General features: G+C 42.2%; 1 long non-coding RNA gene across 2 annotated transcripts in view; it reads left to right on the top strand.

Annotated features, from left to right (window-relative positions):
• The window catches only part of LOC144328042 (uncharacterized), a 46,111-nt gene extending 36,402 nt beyond the window's left edge, over positions 1-9,709 (top strand). For both annotated transcript variants that reach the window (XR_013393266.1, XR_013393265.1), the window contains exon 4: positions 9,639-9,709. This is a non-coding gene — a long non-coding RNA (uncharacterized LOC144328042). The remainder of the gene's footprint in view (positions 1-9,638) is intronic.
• The last annotated feature ends 1,427 nt before the right edge of the window (positions 9,710-11,136 follow it).

Below are 11,136 nucleotides of genomic sequence, written 5' to 3'. Positions count from 1 at the left end.
CGTCCTTCTATCCCCCCCTTTCGCTGTATGCCCTGGAATGGCACAATGTTCAGCGCATCAAAGAGGATGCAAAATGATGACCAGGCTGCCTACATAGTTGCTGTTGCTGTCCTTTGCAGCAGATAAGCAAACAAACCCTTTGTGGGAGGCTGAGGGGGAGGAGAAAAGAAGCTGCTAAAGGACGCAGGTAGCACTGTGGGTTAAACCACAGAGCCTAGGGCTTGCCGATCAGAAGGTCGGCGGTTCGAATCCCCGTGCCGGGGTGAGCTCCCGTTGCTCGGTCCCTGCTCCTGCCAACCTAGCAGTTTGAAAGCATGTCAAAGTGCAAGTAGATAAATAGGTACTGCTCCAGTGGGAAAGTAAACGGCATTTCCATGCACTGCTCTGGTTCGCCAGAAGCGGCTTAGACATGCTGGCCACATGACCTGAAGCTGTACACCAGCTCCCTTGGCCAATAAAGCCAGATGAGTGCCACAACCCCATAGTTGTCTGTGACTGGACAGGTCAGGACTAGACTGGTCAGGGGTCCCTTTAAAGGTCAGGCCCATCCCTGAGAAAACGTTGGAGATTTTTTCCTGCTCTTGGAGAAAATCGATGAAATGGTTCCCTCTGTTTTTCTGCCCACAAACAATGTGGTGACCACTCTTAGGCAGAGCTGTGTTTCAGACTATATGTGGGAAGGACACCACTGTTGAAAACACTTGTATATGTTATCCTGTTTCGTTTGTTTGTTTGTTTGTTTGTTATCTGAAGTAGTACAGTGCCTCTGGAAGATTCTGCTACCACTTTTTCTGCTGCATGTGCAGAACAATCAAGGCTTCTGATAGGAGGGACAGGGAAAAACAGCACAATGAGAGTTTTTGATCTAAAAATATGGGGACTTCTTGCTTTTACAACCATTAATTGCTGGTTTGCGCAATTGTTTTGACAAAGCTGTGCCATTGGTAAGGGCTGTGGCTAAGTGGCAGGTAGAGCAGTTCCCAGGTTCAAACCTTGGCATCTCCAGCTAGGGCTTGGAATGTCCCCCTTTCCAACTTTCCCCTGCTCTTCATCCATCACAATGATTGGCATTTCATTTCGCTAACATACACTGAATAACTAATGTTTGAAACCCAAACACAAAGTTTGTTATATAAATGGTGGGTCTGGTGGTGCGTGTGGTAAAAAAAGAGACATTCTAGGCAGTACTGCAAAGATATTACTGTGCTCAACAACCATAGATACACACTTCCTCCTGACCAAATCATAGAAATTATGTTCCCTAGACCAGCAGTTTGTTTTGTTTTTGAAATTTCTATTGGTTTATCTGTCCATTTCTTTAGGAATTTACATACCATCTTTCACCATAAGGTCACAAGACGACGTACAACACATTAAAACACATCAATAGATATTCTAAAAGCTATTAAAACAGAAATACAAGACAAGCATGGCATAAACTAAGAAAGAAAGCATAAAATTTCTATATCACTATACACAAGGTGGTTTACAAGCTGAAGAAACAACAATTTTTGCTGTGAATTGCAGAGGAAAATCAATAATGGTGGTTAAGCTTCCTTTGTTTACCATTAGTGAAAGACCCATGATAATCTTGCAAGGAGCAGCATGGTTCTATAGCACATGACTGGGAAAACCTTTTGTTGTTGGACTACAACTCCCACCATCCCTGACAACTGACTGGTCTTGCTAGTTAGGGATGATAGGAGTTGTAGTCCAACAACAGCTGGGGACCCAAGTTTGAGAAACACTAGATTCATGGAAAAAGTGTATTCTATTAGATTGATCAAGATGCGGTTGCACTTGCTTTGCTGGAGTTAACCAGAGCAGGTGAGAAGAGAATGATACACGGTAATGGGCCCTTTCTACTTTGTTCTCTGTGAGTGCCAAAGGAAAGATTGACTAGCAAGTATGGAGGAGAGAGGCATGAGGGAGTTGCTGAGGCAAGATAAAGTGGAAAAGAAATACAGGCAATTCTGGTAAGAGACAGGGAGAGGAATGGAGAAAGCAAGGATAGGAGACTATCATATAGGATGACAAGAGAGATGGATAGCAGAATGGAACCAGGAAAGAAAACAGTATAGAATGACTCACCCCCCAAGCAGAGCATTAAGTCTCTACTCTTTTTCACGTTGTCAGTACTTCTACCGTCACATTCTCATGAACAAGTTACAGTGGCTCCTAATGAGTTTTACAGCTGCAAGGTTCACATCATTCAACAACAACACAGAATAAAGCACAGTGTGGTTTTTAAGGGAGGCGGAGGGAAGCAAATGCACTGAATTAATGAAGCAGCTCAGCTTTAACTTGGTTTCTTTCCTCCTTATTTTGCAAGCACTGGGCATTTTAGAAAGTTAAGCACACTTGGGCTTCCTTGATCTCAGCAGAAAAGTAAAGCATGTGCTTAACAGTCATTAAATCTGGCGGCTGATCCATCCTTATCTTCGGCTGAGTTCTGCCCCATAGCAGTAAATGCAAAGGACGTTGTCCTTTTCAAGCCATGTGAATGGATTTCTGTGCTTCATACATTGTGTCTATATGGGACTTTGATGCATCCTTATTCAATGATGAATGCCATGGTAACTCTAGAACTAGGGTCACCCAAAAGAGTCAAGACAGACAATAGAAAGTATTTTTTCACATGAAGCCTAATTAACTAATGGCATTTCCTGTTGGCACTGTACACTATGTGGCAATGGCCATCAATTTAGATGCTTTCAAAATGAGAATAATCAAATTAATGGAGGAGAGGCCTTTCTGTGGCTATTAGCCAGAAAAACTAAGTGAAACATCGTTATTCAGAGGCAGTACACCACTGATGGGGGCATAAGCTGGGAAGGGATATTATTATGTGGCTTAGGGCCTCGTATTTCTGGAACCGCCTCTCCTGGTATGCCCCGCAGAGGACCTTAAGGTCCATGAATAATCATAGTTTAGAGGTCCCGGGCCCTAAGGAGGTTAGATCCTCCACCAGGGCCAGGGCCTTCTCAGTGATGGCTCTGACCTGGTGGAATGCTCTGTCCCATGAGACCAGGGCCCTGCAGGATTTAACTTCCTTCCGCAAGGCCTGTAAGACAGAACTATTCTACCTAGCTTTCAATTTGAACTTAGCCTGATCTTTTATTCCCCTTCCTTGCTTCCCTCTCCCCTTTTCATGAAGATTACCCACTCTGGGATCCCACAGCTAATTCTCCCCTGGTCTCCTCGCTGGCCCAAATAGGACTAATTTAGCTAGCTAGCCCTGGTGATCAGCTAATGTTTATTGGATGGATTTTCCCCCTAAATTGATTTTTTATTTTATTGTTATTCATGTTTTATACTGTATTTTATGCTGGTTTTTGTAGCAGCAATTAAGTGTTTTAAATTTGTCGTTAGCCACCCTGAGCCCGGTTTTCTGAACTAGGGAGGGCGGGGTATAAATAAAAATTTATTATTATTAAAATTTCTATACTGCCATTCATTTGAAGAATACAAGGTGGTTTACAATATAAAAACACAAAACTGCATACAGTGGTACCTCTGGTTACATACTTAATTCGTTCCGGAGGTCCGTTCTTAACCTGAAACTGTTCTTAACCTGAAGCACCACTTTAGCTAATGGGGCCTCCTGCTGCTGCCGTGCAGCCGCCACACGATTTCTGTTCTCATCCTGAAGCAAAGTTCTTAACCCAAGGTATTATTTATGGGCTAGCGGAGTCTGTAACCTGAAGCATATGTAACCTGAAGCATATGTAACCCAAGGTACCACTGTACTTCAATAACAAACAAAAACAATATTGTTTGTTTCCTTCATATCCTGCTATGGGCATCCTGAAAACCTCTTGGTTAACCACTGTGGGAAAAGAATGCAGTACTAAATGGAAATTTGCTCTGATCCAGGAAGGTTTTTCTATCCTTTTTCTTGTTTTTTAATGACTGATCCTAATTACATTGATCACAGCTGAGGGTGTCAGGTGCAGAAGAACAACAGGGTTGATCCACCTTTAAGAAGTTAGGAAAAGAGAGGATTTGAACAGGTATAGCTTGTAACTGGGACGCGGGTGGCGCTGTGGGTTAAACCACAGAGCCTAGGACTTGACGATCAGAAGGTTGGCGGTTCGAATCCCCGCAATGGGTGAGCGCCCGTTGCTCGGTCCCTTCTCCTGCCAACATAGCAGTTCGAAAGCACGTCAAAGTGCAACTAGATAAATAGGTACCACTCTGGCAGGAAGGTAAACGGCGTTTCCGTGTTCTGCTCTGGTTCACCAGAAGTGGCTTAGTCATGCTGGCCACATGACCTGGAAGCTGTACGCCGGCTCCCTCGGCCAATAAAGCGAGATGAGCACCGCAACCCCAGAGTCGTCCGCAACTGGACCTAATGGTCAGGGGTCCCTTTACCTTTACCTAGCTTGTAACTCCATCTTCTATACAACCATCAAAGGTGCAGAAACCCTGTTCTCTTTTGCATCTGGCTGTTCCACATGTCTTAGATCGTGGTATTTATTTTCAGGTCGACCTCACAAAGTGGTTTGCATATGATTATGACAACAATAAGCATTGGGGGCACAGGGAGAGGTTATAAGAACATGACAAAGACAACCGTTTGTTTAGAGGCTGTGGTAACTGCTTCTTCTCTACTCCCAGCAAGGTTAGATGGTTCTGTAGGTGATGACATTTTGAAAAGGGCCATCACTGGGAGCTGGTTTGTTGGAAGTAAGATCCATTGGGTTTCGTGGGAGTTGTTTCCTGGTAAGTACACTCCAGAGTGTGGCCTAATGCTGCAATTCCATTTCCTTTATTGGTAACAAACCACACTGTACTCAGTGGAACTTCCACATGTGTAAAACACAGATAGGATCAGGCTGCATATTTGACTAAATTCAGGACAACTCAAGAACACTTAACTAAAGGCTAAAGATGGCCTGAAGTCAAGATGTATAAAGAGGTTCTTTCTGTGTCTGATACTAAACAGCTGGGCCTGACAAGTACCCGAATGGAGCCCTGCATATGCCACTAGATACTCTGAAGAAAGGGTGGTGCATTTCAAAGCATCACATAATAGTATGCTTTTCTCAAAATACGATCAATGTATGGAGGTTTTGATGGACTGGTTTCTTTGTAAAGCATTATTTGGATCACTGTGTAAATTTGATTTTAATATTCTTAGCTGCGGAAGGACCTCCAGCCACGTATGAACCTAAGACACTGAAAGCCAATTAAAATATGATCCATGCATATTGTCTAACACTTAGAAGAGAGAGAGAGGTGTGTGTGTGGGGGGGGGGATGAAGGACTTGTGAATGGGATGCATACTTTGAGCATGGGTATATCCAGATGCACATATCAGTTGGGACATGCTGTAGTTTTTTCCTGCCTGTTGATGCACTATTGACAGATACCCTGGCAAAAATGATCAGATCCTGATTTGTTCAGAAAGATTGCACTAACAAGAACTGTTGAACACCCAGAAGCTTAGCATTCAGCAGCTGAATGTTAATTTGAGGCAACCACCCTTCTCGGTTGCTGTTTGTCAGCATTGATGTGTCTTCCTCTATATGTGGAGACCCAGGGCAAGTGCCCTTAAATGCTCTCCCCACCCCACAGGTTATGTTCCTTAAGTACTGCCAGTGACAGTGAGCAGCAAGCAATGGCATGAGGTTTTCTGCCAACTGTGTTTCCCTGACAAATGTGTTTGTAGACTGAGAATGAAGTAGATGGTACGGAGAGTACCCTGGCTGCAAGGCGAAATTCTTCCGCATTTATGGGACAAAAAACAAAACAGTGGCATTTTAGGCATAGGCAAAGCTTTCAAAGAGAAAAAGCAACTTTCTCCCATAGCAGGTAACACTAGTGGCTCTGACTTCTAAAAGTTGACTTTATTATCACTTTGCATCTGTGCTTGTTGGACCAAGGCAACCTGGGCATGTATAAGTTATCCAATAATCCATTTGTTGTTTTTAGAGTTGTTGGAGAAGTTTTAGGAGCTGCATAGTGGGAGGGGCAATAGAACATTGTCTTCAGTTATGAATAGAGACCTAACGTTATGCTGAAAGAAACCCACACTATACCAGTACATTTGTGCTTTGGATTTAAAATCGATCATCTTGAAGAATACAGAAGATAGTGGTCTCAAGAGATTATTTTAGTTCTTTGGTGATCCAGTAGTAATGGTCTCATCTCTGCTCTGATACTCCTGTATATTCCCAACCATGACCTTCCCTCTGCTCCCTCAAAAGACTCCACTCTTTATCCCTTTCTGCACTATATACTTGGAGCTGCTTACCAGAATACCTGTGTGATACCACCTTACTTCCTTTAAATTCCTCCTTAAGACCTACCTTTTCTGTGAGGTCTTTGGGTCAGGCCCCTAATTCCCATGCCCTACTGCAACTAAGCCTGTAACATAGGCTAATCACAGGTATATGAAACATTCACATATCTCTCCTGCCTCCACTTCTCTCCCAGCCCTCTGCTGTTTCCCCTGTGTCAAACTTCGATTGTAAGCTCTCCATGATGTGCACCTGCCTTTTATATTCTATAAAGTGCTACGCACAGGCTACCTAAAACTAGCTTTCAAAGGATAGATTTTGTCATTTCCATTTTGCTTGAAGGGCAATCTGAAAACTTACATACCAAATAAGTTGTTTTGATTATCACATCATTTTCCTTGGTGGGAACCCACAATTTTGTTGAAGATAGGGGTTTGTAGCTTTTCTCCTTGTGAATACAGAAATGGTCTTTCCATGTCTTCCAATTTACATTCCAATATATTAAGCTTCCTGAGACAATTCTAGCCCTATGACCACCATTCTGCAATTGTCTTTAGCAGTCTAGGGTCAGTTCTGAACAGCTAGTATATTGAACATTTGTCTCTGCTTATTTGCACAAAGTTTGTGGGGCAGAGAGGCAAGGTCAGTTATTTATTGAGCATTCATTCTGATGTACAGTACTTGCAGGGAGATTACACAATGTCGTATCAAGCAGTCATTATCCTACACTTCCCAGTGCCTTTTCCTGTCACTCTCCTTATTGCAAAAAGTCGGGTTTTGAGTAGAAGCTGGTTTGTTGTGCAAGAGCACCAAATCAACTTTAATTGCACAAGCTGAATTTACCAGTATGTGATTGAATCCTACCCCAAAATGACAACCATCTGGTAGTGCCCTAGGTCAGAAGATGCATATTTCCCAAGTTATTGGAATAGTATGGGAAGTGACAGTCTTTTCTGATAACAAAAAGAACCAGAAAATGCTGCATTTCTGTCTTGAGAGCCGAAATAGCCTTCTCATTTCTTCTGCCACCCTTGAGTTGCAACAATATTTGGCCACAGCCAAAAACGGAAAACAAGGCCACTTTTTTCATATCCCGACTGCCCTCCCCATTTTGACTGCCATTCTCTTTGCATTTGCCATATTCTGGTGCTATAAACAGTACATCAAAGAGCTGTGTTCTAAGCCAGAAGCATTAGCTTTCACTTGTTAGAGGACGAGTTGTCACAGAGACCTTCTGACCATGCAAATCATGTCACATGGCCTCATCCCTGAACTTGCCAGAAGGAATGACATATGGTACCCTACAAGTTCCTAATGGAGCAATCTTACTGAGATGGCAAACGCCTGTGGTAAGATCCTTAAATTAACACTTGGATGTATAAAAGGAGGCAATTAGGTCTTCAAAGACCAGGTTACATATCAAACTAAAGGATATGGATGTCCTATTTATGGCCCTAGCTGAAATTTAATACACACAGTTGAGAAGATCCAAGATACAGAATTAGAATCTCTCGCTGGTTTTGAGGTAAACATCAAGGATGAAGAGTGGAACATTTCCAGAACAGAGGTTCATATGCATCCAAAGGTTTTGTTAAAGGGAACACACATAATTACATAGTATTTATTGGGAACCCCATGGTTTCAACTAGAAAACCTCACAGGCTGAGACCTAGCCTAGTAAGTTATTGTTTATGCTGAGCCATCAAAGTCTTAAGGCACCGAAGGGACTAGGTGTGTGAAGCTTCAGACCCTCTGGTTGGAAGTATAACATCTCTGGATTGACCAGCCCAGTATAAATACTAATAGCCTAGTTGTTTTCCCATGCCAAGTTAATAAAGCAATACCAGCCTGCAGATCAGACCCCATTCAGTTAATTGAGTTCAAGCACCTGGGTTGGACAACTCACCATTCAAGCCTAGATTTGAATACTGTTTCTTATAGCCCTAACGTGACCCTGATAATATGTAAGGTACAACTATCTGAAAATACAGATTTGTGAAGGTTGAGGGAGAAGGAATGGCATATCTATATTATAAGTTGAAATTTAATAAAATAAATAAATAAAACAAAGCCAGAGGGTTTTTTTATATATTAAAAAATTGTATGTAAACTTTCTGAATTTTGGCTTCAAATCTATTTGAAGCCCTAAACATTTTCACTTAGAATTAAGTCCCACTGAATTCAGTGAGACCTAATTTCTAGCAGAAATATGCTAGGGATTGCAGGTTTATGGCCTGATCCTAAACATACTTGGAAGTAAGCCCTATTGAATTCAACAAGACTTTCTCCCGAGTAACTCTGCATTGGACTGTAGCCAGATTAATAAATGATCTGATAACACAGCCGTTCCTTCCGAGTCTGAAGTGGTTAAGTTTGTGTGTGTTGCTGAGCATCTCAGTACAGTACTTAGGAAATTCAGGTCACCATATACTGAGTCTTAAAAACAGATCAAGGAGGCTAAAGATAGGTTCCTATTTCTGACAGTGTTGGTTCCTCTTATCAGGTACATGGCTAAGAAAAGGTGAATATGATACATGGTGGATTTGAAGCAAAGCTCCTTACTTAGTTGCAATAGTGTGCCATTGCATTGGCCGTGGCACATGAATCTGATGCAGTTTTCTAAATGTTCTAGGAAGCTGCCTTATACTGAGTCGGATCCATTGTCTGCCTAGCTCCATATTGTCTATACTGGTTGGCACTGTATAACTTTATCTGCTAAGAGATTGTTGTAATTAAGCGGTATATAAATTGTCAAAATAAATAAATAATGTAGAGGAGAACTAGCAACACTTGATGGAGCAGATTTATTACTGAGGGTTGGCGCATGTGTAGTATATGCAGCTGTCAGAAATTAGTCTTCTCTATTAAAGACCATAATATTTTCAGGTAGGTACTCACCCCACAACTGCAACTGCATTCTACATTTGTGGTGACTGAGGGTGAGACAGGGGTAGGGTTTAAGGGAAGTAATGTGGTAGTTGAATATGTGTAAACATTAGTGATTGGATCGGGTTGTCTTATTACATGGAGAACGTTTTTGCCTGACATTCCCATGGTGGCTACTGTATTTAGAAGAGTGCTCCCAAACCTAAATTGTTGTGTCTGCCACATGGAATTTCCCCTGCGTGGGTAATTGCCCCTTTCTGCAGCAATCCAGCCCTTCAGCAAGGAATCACATTTAGAAATTCTGTCAAATTTGCTCTGCCTGCTTTCAGTCAAGCGGATGTTGAGATTAAATTTGAAGGCAATTGTCTGTCTTTGATCCGAGAGCAGATGTCTTTTCCTCGCTACACTTCTGGGCTGAATTCCTTTCAAAAGCTGTTTTCTAACATGCACAAGTCTTGGGTTTCATTATTATTAATGTAGCTTTCCCCTCCTGCCTTCACTTTATAGAGATTACAGTTCAACATGCCAAGACATCGGGAAGCTAGAGACATCCACCAGCGATGCAACTGTCCTGCAGGTAGGAACTCCATATTGTGATGGTGGTTATGACTGCTTTTATATACAGTAGATATAGAGTATCATTTGAGTCTTTATGGGTAGGGAAGGGAAGGAGTGGGCAACTTTGATCAAAAGTGAAAGGCAAGCTCTTGAGTTCATTGAAAGTTGTGTAAAAACCAGCATTGTTTTGGAATATTTGTTTGTTCTCTGATTATTTTCTATTTGTCTCCTTTGATCTTTGATTACTCTATTTGTTTTAAAATATTTATCCCCTATTCCTCAACTAACAATTAAAACCAACACTCTGGTAGTGTTCATGCTTGCAGTGTTCAGGGGCGTAGCTAGCTGCTCCGGCACCCAGGGCCACATGGGGACACCACGATCCATGCACCGGGGCGCCACAGCGATCTGCCCGGGGGGCGGAGTGGCGAGCTACCCACAGAGTCCGACACAAGCCCCATGCTGCCGTTTCAGGCAGTGTGGGGCCGTGAGCCACCGTGTCAGTCCCAGGAAAGATGTGTGGCTCGGGTTCGCTGCATGCCAGGCCCCGTGGTAAGTGCCACCCCCTGCGGTGTGCCATTTTGTCACCCCCCCCTCAAGGATGACACCCGGGGTGAACTGCACCCCCCACCCTACACCCCTGGCAGTGTTCTCCTCTCTTCAAACCCTACCTCTGTTAATGCCACAGACTGATGTACCATGATGTCATAATCTCTTGGGAAGGCAAATATGTCACAGCCATTCTAATTTGCATTGATTTAGCTACTCTGATGACAAATTAAAACTGGGTAGTAATAGGCCAAGGCATCTGAATGTTTAGAGGATCTGAGGACTTACAAACTTTGAATTCTAAGGTCAACAAGCAACATGTGTTTAATTATATTATTTAAGGGATAGAGGGGAAATTTATTTGGTCCACATTTTAAAGCAAAGTGGCTTAATTCACAGTTCTGGATTTCTATAGGGATTGGACCTTCGTTAGCAATTGAGTTGTGTATTTCTCTGGATTTTGTGACGCACTTTCAGTTCAAACATGCGCATTTTAGAGGGGAATCCATAAAAATTGCACAAAATGCATATTTATGAGGAAAGCACATACAAAAATGTGTGCAATTTTGATGTAAAGTTTTCATATGGTTTAAAAAAACTTCATGGAAAATAGGACGGAATGAATTTAAGATTGAATGTATGCAAAACTGAGTGTTCATCTAGGTAGTTCGTTCATCCCTATTTTATATAAACATTTCCTACAAACCATGTTTGTTCAGAATGCTTGAGTACTTCCAGGTATTTTTTTTAAAAAATAATTAATTAAATAATAAAAACAAAACACACTGGTAGAAATATCTAGACATATGTCAAATATATAAGTGCTTGAAAAGGCAAACCAACCTGTGCTTGAATGGCATTTTAGATTGGCCATCTTGATCGGGGTTTGCATTGGACC

Source organism: Podarcis muralis, chromosome 6 (genome assembly GCF_964188315.1).
Source record: "Podarcis muralis chromosome 6, rPodMur119.hap1.1, whole genome shotgun sequence".
NCBI classification, from domain to species: domain Eukaryota; kingdom Metazoa; phylum Chordata; class Lepidosauria; order Squamata; family Lacertidae; genus Podarcis; species Podarcis muralis.
Note: the sequence above shows the minus strand (reverse complement) of the source record. Positions and strands in the feature narration are given on the sequence as shown.